At 41.9% G+C, this 13,449-nt stretch overlaps 1 protein-coding gene across 2 annotated transcripts in view; it reads right to left on the reverse strand.

Annotated features, from left to right (window-relative positions):
* LOC139749878 (uncharacterized) overlaps positions 1-12,790 on the reverse strand; it is a 206,869-nt gene extending 194,079 nt beyond the window's left edge. Inside the window, exon 1 of one of the 2 annotated variants that reach the window (XM_071664251.1) lies at positions 12,532-12,790. The gene's annotated coding sequence lies outside the window, so the exon portion shown is untranslated. The remainder of the gene's footprint in view (positions 1-12,531) is intronic. The other variant, XM_071664250.1, reaches the window with a different exon arrangement.
* Positions 12,791-13,449: the final 659 nt, after the last annotated feature.

The raw sequence follows: 13,449 nt of genomic DNA on the forward strand, positions 1-13,449 counted from the left end.
CACTGAGAACCAATCACTTTCCTCTCTTCCTACACGTATATATATATATATATATATAGGGGCAGCTGAATGAGTGTGTTAGTGGTTTTGATGCACGAGACCGGGTTATAGTGATGGGTGATTTGAATGCAAAGGTGAGTAATGTGGCAGTTGAGGGAATAATTGGTATACATGGGGTGTTCAGTGTTGTAAATGGAAACGGTGAAGAGCTTGTAGATTTATGTGCTGAAAAAGGACTGGTGATTGGGAATACCTGGTTTAAAAAGCGAGATATACATAAGTATACTTATGTAAGTAGGAGAGATGGCCAGAGAGCGTTATTGGATTACGTGTAAATAGACAGGCGCGCGAAAGAGAGACTTTTGGATGTTAATGTGCTGAGAGGTGCAACTGGAGGGATGTCTGATCATTATCTTGTGGAGGCTAAGGTGAAGATTTGTATGGGTTTTCAGAAAAGAAGAGTGAATGTTGGGGTGAAGAGGGTGGTGAGAGTAAGTGAGCTTGGGAGGGAGACTTGTGTGAGGAAGTACCAGGAGAGATTGAGTACAGAATGGAAAAAGGTGAGAACAATGGAAGTAAGGGGAGTGGGGGAGGAATGGGATGTATTTAGGGAATCAGTGATGGATTGCGCAAAAGATGCTTGTGGCATGAGAAGAATGGGAGGTGGGTTGATTAGAAAGGGTAGTGAGTGGTGGGATGAAGAAGTAAGATTATTAGTGAAAGAGAAGAGAGAGGCATTTGGACGATTTTTGCAGGGAAAAAATGCAATTGAGTGGGAGATGTATAAAAGAGAGAGACAGGAGGTCAAGAGAAAGGTGCAAGAGGTGAAAAAGAGGGCAAATGAGAGTTGGGGTGAGAGAGTATCATTAAATTTTAGGGAGAATAAAAAGATGTTCTGGAAGGAGGTAAATAAAGTGTGTAAGACAAGGGAGCAAATGGGAACTTCAGTGAAAGGCGGAAATGAGGAGGTGATAACAAGTAGTGGTGATGTGAGGAGATGGAGTGAGTATTTTGAAGGTCTGTTGAATGTGTTTGATGATAGAGTGGCAGATATAGGGTGTTTTGGTCAAGGTGGTGTGCAAAGTGAGAGGGTTAGGGAAAATGATTTGGTAAACAGAGAAGAGGTAGTAAAAGCTTTGCGGAAGATGAAAGCCGGCAAGGCAGCAGGTTTGGATGGTATTGCAGTGGAATTTATTAAAAAAGGGGGTGACTGTATTATTGACTGGTTGGTAAGGTTATTTAATGTATGTATGACTCATGGTGAGGTGCCTGAGGATTGGCGGAATGCGTGCATAGTGCCATTGTACAAAGGCAAAGGGGATAAGATTGAGTGCTCAAATTACAGAGGTATAAGTTTGTTGAGTATTCCTGGTAAATTATATGGGAGGGTATTGATTGAGAGGGTGAAGGCATGTACAGAGCATCAGATTGGGGAAGAGCAGTGTGGTTTCAGAAGTGGTAGAGGATGTGTGGATCAGGTGTTTGCTTTGAAGAATGTATGTGAGAAATACTTAGAAAAGCAATTGGATTTGTATGTAGCATTTATGGATCTGGAGAAGGCATATGATAGAGTTCATAGAGATGCTCTGTGGAAGGTATTAAGAATATATGGTGTGGGAGGCAAGTTGTTAGAAGCAGTGAAAAGTTTTTATCAAGGATGTAAGGCATGTGTACATGTAGGAAGAGAGGAAAGTGATTGGTTCTCAGTGAATGTAGGTTTGCGGCAGGGGTGTGTGATGTCTCCATGGTTGTTTAATTTGTTTATGGATGGGGTTGTTAGGGAGGTGAATGCAAGAGTTTTGGAAAGAGGGGCAAGTATGAAGTCTGTTGGGGATGAGAGAGCTTGGGAAGTGAGTCAGTTGTTGTTTGCTGATGATACAGCGCTGGTGGCTCATTCATGTGAGAAACTGCAGAAGCTGGTGACTGAGTTTGGTAAAGTGTGAGAAAGAAGAAAGTTAAGAGTAAATGTGAAGAAGAGCAAGGTAATTAGGTACAGTAGGGTTGAGGGTCAAGTCAATTGGGAGGTAAGTTTGAATGGAGAAAAACTGGAGGAAGTAAAGTGTTTTAGATATCTGGGAGTGGATCTGGCAGCGGATGGAACCATGGAAGCAGAAGTGGATCATAGGGTGGGGGAGGGGGCGAAAATCCTGGGAGCCTAGAAGAATGTGTGGAAGTCAAGAACATTATCTTGGAAAGCAAAAATGGGTATGTTTGAAGGAATAGTCGTTCCAACAATGTTGTATGGTTGCGAGGCGTGGGCTATGGATAGAGTTGTGCGCAGGAGGATGGATGTGCTGGAAATGAGATGTTTGAGGACAATGTGTGGTGTGAGGTGGTTTGATTGAGTAAATAACGTAAGGGTAAGAGAGATGTGTGGAAATAAAAAGAGCGTGGTTGAGAGAGCAGAAGAGGGTATTTTGAAATGGTTTGGGCACATGGAGAGAATGAGTGAGGAAAGATTGACCAAGAGGATATATGTGTCAGAGGTGGAGGGAACGAGGAGAAGTGGGAGACGAAATTGGAGGTGGAAAGATGGAGTGAAAAAGATTTTGTGTGATCGGGGCCTGAACATGCAGGAGGGTGAAAGGAGGGAAAGGAATAGAGTGAATTGGATCGATGTGGTATACTGGGGTTGACGTGCTGTCAGTGGATTGAATCAGGGCATGTGAAGCGTCTGGGGTAAACCATGGAAAGCTGTGTAGGTATGTATATTTGCGTGTGTGGACGTATGTATATACATGTGTATGGGGGTGGGTTTGGCCATTTCTTTCATCTGTTTCCTTGCACTACCTCGCAAACGTGGGAGACAGTGAAAAAAGAAATATATATATATATATATATATATATATTGGTATACATGGGGTGTTCAGTGTTGTAAATGGAAATGGTGAAGAGCTTGTAGATTTTTGTGCTGAAAAAGGACTGATGATTGGGAATACCTGGTTTAAAAAGCGAGATATACATAAGTATACTTATGTAAGTAGGAGAGATGGCCAGAGAGCGTTATTGGATTACGTGTTAATTGACAGGCGAGCGAAAGAGAGACTTTTGGATGTTAATGTGCTGAGAGGTGCAACTGGAGGGATGTCTGATCATTATCTTGTGGAGGCTAAGGTGAAGATTTGTATGGGTTTTCAGAAAAGAAGAGTGAATGTTGGGGTGAAGAGGGTGGTGACAGTAAGTGAGCTTGGGAAGGAGACTTGTGTGAGGAAGTACCAGGAGAGACTGAGTACAGAATGGAAAAAGGTGAGAACAATGGAAGTAAGGGGAGTGGGGGAGGAATGGGATGTATTTAGGGAATCAGTGACGGATTGCACAAAAGATGCTTGTGGCATGAGAAGAGTGGGAGGTGGGTTGATTAGAAAGGGTAGTGAGTGGTGGGATGAAGAAGTAAGATTATTAGTGAAAGAGAAGAGAGAGGCATTTGGACGATTTTTGCAGGGAAAAAATGAAATTGAGTGGGAGATGTATAAAAGAGAGAGACAGGAGGTCAAGAGAAAGGTGCAAGAGGTGAAAAAAAGGGCAAATGAGAGTTGGGGTGAGAGAGTATCATTAAATTTTAGGGAGAATAAAAAGATGTTCTGGAAGGAGGTAAATAAAGTGCGTAAGACAAGGGAGCAAATGGGAACTTCAGTGAAGGGCGCAAATGGGAGGTGATAACAAGTAGTGGTGATGTGAGAAGGAGATGGAGTGAGTATTTTGAGGGTTTGTTGAATGTGTTTGATGATAGAGTGGCAGATATAGGGTGTTTTTGGTCGAGGTGGTGTGCAAAGTGAGAGGGTTAGGGAAAATGATTTGGTAAACAGAGAAGAGGTAGTAAAAGCTTTGCGGAAGATGAAAGCCGGCAAGGCAGCAGGTTTGGATGGTATTGCAGTGGAATTTATTAAAAAAGGGGGTGACTGTATTGTTGACTGGTTGGTAAGGTTATTTAATGTATGTATGACTCATGGTGAGGTGCCTGAGGATTGGCGGAATGCGTGCATAGTGCCACTGTACAAAGGCAAAGGGATAAGAGTGAGTGCTCCAATTACAGAGGTATAAGTTTGTTGAGTATTACTGGCAAATTATATGGGAGGATATTGACTGAGAGGGTGAAGGCATGTACAGAGCATCAGATTGGGGAAGAGCAGTGTGGTTTCAGAAGTGGTAGAGGATGTGTGGATCAGGTGTTTGCTTTGAAGAATGTATGTGAGAAATACTTAGAAAAGCAAATGGATTTGTATGTAGCATTTATGGATCTGGAGAAGGCATATGATAGAGTTCATAGAGATGGTCTGTGGAAGGTATTAAGAATATATGGTGTGGGAGGCAAGTTGTTAGAAGCAGTGAAAAGTTATTATCGAGGATGTAAGGCATGTGTACGTGTAGGAAGAGAGAAAAGTGATTGGTTCTCAGTGAATGTAGGTTTGCGGCAGGGGTGTGTGATGTCTCCATGGTTGTTCAATTTGTTTATGGATGGGGTTGTAGGGAGGTGAATGTAAGAGTTTTGGAAAGAGGGGCAAGTATGAAGTCTGTTGGGGATGAGAGAGCTTGGGAAGTGAGTCAGTTGTTGTTCGCTGATGATACAGCGCTGGTGGCTGATTCATGTGAGAAACTGCAGAAGCTGGTGACTGAGTTTGGTAAAGTGTGTGAAAGAAGAAAGTTAAGAGTAAATGTGAATAAGAGCAAGGTTATTAGGTACAGTAGGGTTGAGGGTCAAGTCAATTGGGAGGTGAGTTTGAATGGAGAAAAACTGGAGGAAGTGAAGTGTTTTAGATATCTGGGAGTGGATCTGGCAGCGGATGGAACCATGGAAGCGGAAGTGGATCATAGGGTGGGGGAGGGGGCCGAAAATTCTGGGAGCCTTGAAGAATGTGTGGAAGTCGAGAACATTATCTCGGAAAGCAAAAATGGGTATGTTTGAAGGAACAGTGGTTCCAACAATGTTGTATGGTTGCGAGGCATGGGCTATGGATAGAGTTGTGCGCAGGAGGATGGATGTGCTGGAAATGAGATGTTTGAGGACAATGTGTGGTGTGAGGTGGTTTGATCGAGTAAGTAACGTAAGGGTGAGAGAGATGTGTGGAAATAAAAAGAGTGTGGTTGAGAGAGCAGAAGAGGGTGTTTTGAAATGGTTTGGGCACATGGAGAGAATGAGTGAGGAAAGATTGACCAAGAGGATATATGTGTCCGAGGTGGAGGGAACGAGGAGAAGAGGGAGACCAAATTGGAGGTGGAAAGATGGAGTGAAAAAGATTTTGTGTGATCGGGGCCTGAACATGCAGGAGGGTGAAAGGAGGGCAAGGAATAGAGTGAATTGGAGCGATGTGGTATACCGGGGTTGACGTGCTGTCAGTGGATTGAATCAAGGCATGTGAAGCGTCTGGGGTAAACCATGGAAAGCTGTGTAGATATGTATATTTGCGTGTGTGGACGTATGTATATACATGTGTATGGGGGGGGGTTGGGCCATTTCTTTCGGCTGTTTTCTTGCGCTACCTCGCAAACGCGGGAGACAGCGACAAAGCAAAAAAAAAAAAAAAAAATATATATAGGGGATAGGGGAGAAAGAATACTTCCCACGCATTCCTCACGTGTCATAGAAGGCGACTAAAGGGGACGGGAGCGGGGGGCCAGAAACCCTCCCCTCCTTGTATTTTAACTTTCTAAAGGGGGAAACAGAAGAAGGAGTCACGCAAGGAGTGCTCATCCTCCTTGAAGGCTCAGATTGGGGTGTCTAAATGTGTGTGGATGTAACCAAGATGAAAAAAAAGGAGAGATAGGTAGTATGTTTGAGGAAAGGAACCTGCATGTTTTGGCATTGAGTGAAACGAAGCTCAAGGGTAAAGGGGAAGAGTGGTTTGGGAATGTCTTGGGAGTAAAGTCAGGGGTTAGTGAGAGGATAAGAGCAAGGGAAGGAGTAGCACTACTCCTGAATCAGGTGTTGTGGGAGTATGTGATAGAGTGTAAGAAAGTAAATTCTAGATTGATATGGGTAAAACTGAAAGTTGATGGAGAGAGATGGGTGATTATTGGTGCCTATGCACCGGGGCATGAGAAGAAAGATCATGAGAGGCAAGTGTTTTGGGAGCAGCTGAATGAGTGCGTTAGTGGTTTTGACGCAAAAGACAGGGTTATAGTGATGGGTGATTTGAATGCAAAGGTGAGTAATGTGGCAGTTGAGGGAATAATTGGTATACATGCAGTGTTCAGTGTTGTAAATGGAAATGGTGAAGAGCTTGTAGATTTATGTGCTGAAAAAGGACTGGTGATTGTCCTCAAACATCTCATTTCCAGCACATCCACCCTCCTGCACACAACTCTATCCATAGCCCACGCCTCGCAACCATACAACATTGTTGGAACCACTATTCCTTCAAACATACCCATTTTTGCTTTCCGAGATAGTGTTCTCGACTTCCACACATTCTTCTAGGCTCCCAGGATTTTCGCCCCCTCCCCCACCCTATGATTCACTTCTGCTTCCATGGTTCCATCCGCTGCCAGATCCACTCCCAGATATCTAAAACACTTTACTTCCGCCAGTTTTTCTCCATTCAAACTTACCTCCCAATTGACTTGACCCTCAACCCTACTATACCTAATAACCTTGCTCTTATTCCCATTTACTCTCAACTTTCTTCTTTCACACACTTTACCAAACTCAGTCACCAGCTTCTGCAGTTTCTCACATGAATCAGCCACCAGCGCTGCATCATCAGCAAACAACAACTGACTCACTTCCCAAGCTCTCCCATCCACAACAGACTGCATACCCACCCCTCTTTCCAAAACTCTTGCATTCACCTCCCTAACAACCCCATCCATAAACATATTAAACATTTATTTACTCATTTATTTTGCTTTGTCGCTGTCTCCCGCGTTAGCGCAAGGAAACAGACGAATGAATGGCCCAACCCACCCACATACACGTGTATACACATACACGTCCACACACGCAAATATACATACCTATACATCTCAACGTATATATATATATATATATATATATATATATATATATATATATATATATATATATATATATACAGACATATACATATATATACACGTACATAATTCATACTGTCTGCCTTTATTCATTCCCATCGCCACCTCACCACACATGAAATAACTCCCTTCCCCCTCATGTGTGCGAGGTAGCACTAGAAAAGACAACAGAGGCCACATTCGTTCACACTCAGTCTCTAGCCATTATGTAATAATGCACTGAAACCACAGCTCCCTTTCCACATCCAGGCCCCACAGAACTTTTAAAGGTTTACCCCAGATGCTTCACATGCCCTGGTTCAATCCATTGACAGCACGTCGACCCCAGTATACCACATCGTTCCATTTCACTCTATTCCTTGCAAGCCTTTGACCCTCCTAAATGTTCAGGCCTTGATCACTCAAAATCTTTTTCACTCCATCTTTCCACCTCCAATTTCGTCTCCCACTTCTCCTCGTTCCCTCCACCTCTGACACATATATCCTCTTGGTCAATCTTTCCTCACTCATTCTCTCCATGTGCCCAAACCATTTGAAAACACCCTCACCTGCTCTCTCAACCACACTCTTTTTATTACCACACATCTCTCTTACCCTTTTATCACTTACTCGATCAAACCATCTCACACCACATATTGTCCTCAAACATCTCATTTCCAGCACATCCACTCTCCTCCGCACAACTCTATCCATAGCCCACGCCTCGCAACCATACAACATTGTTGGAACCGCTATTCCTTCAAACACACCCATTTTTGCTTTCTGAGATAATGTTCTCGACTCCCACACATTCTTCAAGGCTCCCAGAATTTTCGCCCCCTCCCTAACCCTATGATTCACTTCTGCTTCCATGGTTCCATCCACTGCCAAATCCACTCCCAGATATCTAAAACACTTTACTTCCTCGAGTTTTTCTCCATTCAAACTTACCTCCCAATTGACTTGACCCTCAACCCTACTGTACCTAATAACCTTGCTCTTATTCACATTTACTCTCAACTTTCTTCTTTCACACAGTTTACCAAACTCAGCCACCAGCTTCTGTAGTTTCTCACATGAATAAGCCACCAGCGCTTTATCATCAGCGAACAACAACTGACTCACTTCATAAGCTCTCTCATCCACGACAGACTGCATACTTGCCCCTTTTTCTAAAACTCTTGCATTCACCTCCCTAACAACCCCATCCATAAACAAATTAAACAACCATGGAGACATCACACACCCCTGCCGCAAACCTACATGCACTGAGAACCCATCACTTTTCCTCTCTTCCTACACATAGACATGCTTTACATCCTCGATAAAAACTTTTCACTGCTTCTAACAACTTGCCTCCCACACCATATATTCTTAATACCTTCCACAGAGCATCTCTATAAACTCTATCATATGCCTTCTCCAGATCCATGAATGCTACATACAAATCCATTTGCTTTTCTATTTCTCACATACATTCTTTAAAGCAAACACCTGATCCACACGTCCTCTACCACTTCTGAAATCACATTGCTCTTCCCCAATCTGATGCTCTGTACATGCCTTCACCCTCTCAATCAATACCCTCCTATATAATTTCCCAGGAATACACAACAAATCTATTATACCTTTGTAATTTGAGCAGTCACTTTTATCCCCTTTGCCTTTGTACAATGGCACTATGAAAGCATTCCGCCAATCCTCAGGCACCTCACAATGAGTCATACATACATTTAACAACCTTACCAACCAGTCAACAATAGAGTCATCCCCTTTTTTAATAAATTCCATTGGAGCACCATCCAAACCCGCTGCCTTTCCGGCTTTCATCTTCCGCAAAGCTTTTACTACCTCTTCTCTGTTTTCCATACTCAATTTGCAACACCACCTCGACCAAAACACCCTACATGTGTACGTGTAGGAAGAGAGGAAAGTGATTGGTTCTCAGTGAATGTAGGCTTGTGGCAGGGATGTATGATGTCTCCATGGTTGTTTAATTTGTTTATGGATGGGGTTGTTAAGGAGGTAAATGCAAGAGTTTTGGGAAGAGGGGCAAGTATGCAGTCTGTTGTGGATGAGAGAGCTTGGGAAGTGAGTCAGTTGTTGTTCGCTGATGATACAGCGCTGGTGGCCGATTTGTGTGAGAAACTGCAGAAGCTGGTGACTCAGTGTTTGGTAAAGTGTGTGAATGAAGAAAGCTGAGAGTAAATGTGGAGAAGAGCAAGGTATTAGGTTAAGTAGGGAGGTAAGTTTGAATAGAGAGAAACTGGAGGAAATGAAGTGTTTTAAATGTCTGGGAGTGGATTTGGCAGTGGATGGAACTATGGAAGCAGATGTGAATCACATGGTGGGGGAGGGGGTGAAAGTTCTGGACATGTTGAAGAATGTGTGGAAGGCGAGAACATTATCTCGGAAAGCAAAAATGGGTATGTCTGAAGGAATAGTAGTTCTAACAATGTTATATGGTTGTGAGGCATGGGCGATAGATAGGGTTGTGCGGAGGAGGGTGGATGTGTTGGAAATGAGATGTTTGAGGACAGTATGTGGTGTGAGGTGGTTTGATCGTGTAAGTAATCAAAGGGTAAGAGAGATCTGTGGTAATAAAAAGAGGGTGATTGAGAGAGCAGAAGAGGGTGTATTGAAATGGTTTGATGGTTTGGTCACATGGAGAGAATGACAGGAAAGATTGACAAAGAGGATATATGTGTCAGAGGTGGAGAAAACGAGAAGTGGGAGACCAAATTGGAGGTGGAAGGATGGAGTTAAAAAGATTTTGAGCAATCAGTGCCTGAACATACAGGAGGGTGAATGACGTTCAAGGTATAGAGTGAATTGGAACGATGTGGTATATCGGGGTTGACATGCTGTCAATGGATTGAACCAGGGCATGTGAAGCATCTGGTGTAAACCATGGATAGTTTTGTGGGGCCTGGATGTGGAAAGGGAGCTGTCGTTTCGGTGCATTACATGTGACAGCTAGAGACTGAGTGTGAACGAATGTGGCCTTTGTTGTCTTTTCATGGCGTTACCTTGCACGCACACGGGGGGGAGGGGGGGTGTCATTCCATGTGTGGTGGGGTTGCAGCAGGAATGGATGAAGGCAGCATGTATGAATAAGTACATGTGTATGTATGTATATGTATGTTGAAATGTATAGGTATGTATATGTGCATGTGTGAGCGTTTATGTATATATAAGTGCATGTGGGTGGGTTGGGCCATTCTTTCGTCTGTTTCCTTGCGCTACCTCGCCAACACAGGAGACCGTGTAAAAGTATAATAAAAAAAATATAAATAATAATATACAAATATATATTTTCATTTCTTTTATTATCATACTTAATTGCCATCTCTCATGTTAGCAAGGTAGCACAAGGAAACAGACGATGAATGGCCCAACCCACCCACATACACAAGTATATACAAAAATGCCCACACATGGACATATACATACATATACATTTCATGTATACATATATACACATGTACATATTCATACTTGCTGCCTTCATCCATTCTTGTCACTTCCCGCCATACATGATATAGCATCCCCCCTTCCAGCGAGGTAGCGCTAGGGAAAAGACAAAAAAGGCCCCATTCATTCGCACTCAGTCTCTAGCTGTCATGAGTCATACAACAAAACCACAGCTCCTTTCCACTTCCAAGCCCCACAGACCTTTCCATGGTACCAAAATCACAGCTCCTTTCCACATCCAGGCCCCACAGACCTTTCCATGGTTTATCCCAGATGCTTAACATGCCCTGATTCAATCCACTGAGAGCACAGTGATCCCAGTATACCACATTGTTCAAATTCACTCTATTCCTTGCATACCTTTCACCCTCCTGTATGTTTAGGCCTCAACTGCTTAAAATCTTTTTCACTCCATCCTTCCACCTCCAATTTGGTCTCCTGCTTCTCCTTCTTCCTTACACCTCTGACACATATATCCTCTTTGTCAATCTTTCCTCACTCATTCTTTCATTGTGTCTAAACTATTTCAATACACTCTCTTCTGCTCTCTTAACCACATTCTTTTTATTACCATACATCTCTCTAACTCTTTCATTACTTACTTGATCAAACCACCTCACGCCACTTATTATCCTCAAACATTTCATTTCCAACACATCCACCCTCCTCCACACAACCCTATCTACAGCCCATGCCTCACAACCATATAACATAATTGGAACCACTATTCCTTCAAACATACCAATTTTTGCTCTCCGAGATCATTTTCTCACCTTCCACACATTCTTCAACGCTCCCAGAGCCTTCAACCCTTCCCCACCCTGTGACTCACTTCCACTTCAATATGCATGTGTGTGTGTGTGTGTGTGTGGGGGGGGGGATAAAAATACTTAGAAATTTTGAATGGAAAAATAATTTGCAGAAATCACTCATTAAATACATAATAATAAGTGCTTTAAGCCATTAATGCCTCCACATGCATATTCATGCATGCTAGGGGGACATATCTGGGTATATCTAGTTTCATGCCTCAATTTCAAAGGTATGCACTGAGCCTGAGTGGTGGGTGAGATGGCAGTGTGCAATATTTTCTCCCCATTCAGCCATCCTTCAGCTACACCAATTTATCTAGGAAGAAAATTGAGCAGCTTTTAGCTAGATTTAGAGAACAAGGAAGATGATAATCCTGAATTATTTGACGATGATGATCTGTCTTTGGAACCCTTTGAGAGAGATTTTGTGCCCTCAGGCTTTTTCAGCTTCAAAATTTAATCAAGACTAACAGAAAAAGATCTTTTTAGTAAAAGTGGAAGCAGCATTAGCAGCACTCTTCTGACTCTGATGACACTGCATCTGATTGGCAGAGCTGGTAATTTTACAAACTTTTACAGTTTTTCTGTTATCTTAGAATCATCAATGAATGATACTGATTATAACACGAAATTTTCTTTATATAATAAAGAACATAATAATTATTAGTAATCAATACTTCAGTGTTGGTAAAAGAAATGATAAAACATGCATTATGGCAGCACACTTAAAACTCACTTGCATCTTATTTAAACAAAATGTCGTGGAACATCTACAAAATTTCTAAATATTCTTACAGTGAAACCAGTGGAAAAAAAATAAAAAATTATTCATTTCATTGCTTTATGAACACATAAATAAAATGATTCTTTTTAAAAACCTGAAAAGTGAATTCTGAGGGTTGGAAAGGATAACTTAGTGGGACATTATGGGGTTAGCATTACCTATCTATATTCATATCATCCTTTCCTTACTCTCCTATTTCCACGCAACATGGGCAGCCTTTTGTGAAAACTGAAAACTCTCAAGCATACTCTTCATTATTCCCTCATCAAATAACTAAAATAATTCAAAACATTTCAGTTGTTGAGCCTTTACTTTTAATCATAATACAATATATTGTTCCATTTTAACTTTTTCTTTACTATATATTTATGTGCTTTGAGACATCATAAATATTCCTGTTTTAAAATTCATAAGTATCATAAACATATCCATTTATAACATGGAATTACCATAAACATACCATTTCAATATGTAGAACTATCATAAACATACCCTATCTGATTTTAAAGATGAGCTTCCTGTAGCAACAGAACTACTCTCACCAAGAGCAACATTTGGAGGTGGTGAGACAGCATTGCTTATTCCACTCACTGATCTGCAAATTCAAACACTATGTCAATATTTCTATGTACTGGAGATATGGTATGGTCTGATTTCGTACCAAGTTACTATCAAGGAAGAAGTGAAAAGAAGGAAAAAAATAATTTTCCTTTTCAGGTTGTTTCTATATGTAACTTATGATTCATCTAGTGAGGTTATGAAATTCATAATATCTTTCTATGAGTTAAAGTACTTTTTGCATCCAATCATTTTTGAAGTTATCTCATATCCTCTAATCAGTATTACACCTACTTCCTATTAACTTTTTTATATTTACATTTATTTACTAGATAGTCATGACTCCCTAATATTTTTTTATTTTATTATACTTTGTCGCTGTCTCCCGCGTTTGCGAGGTAGCGCAAGGAACACAGACGAAAGAAATGGCCCAACCCCCCCCCCATACACATGTATATACATACGTCCACACACGCAAATATACATACCTACACAGCTTTCCATGGTTCACCTCAGACGCTTCACATGCCTTGCTTCAATCCACTGACAGCACGTCAACCCCGGTATACCACATCGCTCCAATTCACTCTATTCCTTGCCCTCCTTTCACCCTCCTGCATGTTCAGGCCCCGATCACACAAAATCTTTTTCACTCCATCTTTCCACCTCCAATTTGGTCTCCCTCTTCTCCTTGTTCCCTCCACCTCTGACACATATATCCTCTTGGTCAATCTTTCCTCACTCATCCTCTCCATGTGCCCAAACCACTTCAAAACACCCTCTTCTGCTCTCTCAACCACGCTCTTTTTATTTCCACACATTTCTCTTACCCTTACGTTACTCACTCGATCA

The sequence above is a fragment of the Panulirus ornatus genome, chromosome 8 (genome assembly GCF_036320965.1).
Source record: "Panulirus ornatus isolate Po-2019 chromosome 8, ASM3632096v1, whole genome shotgun sequence".
In the NCBI taxonomy this organism is placed as follows: Eukaryota; Metazoa; Arthropoda; class Malacostraca; order Decapoda; family Palinuridae; genus Panulirus; species Panulirus ornatus.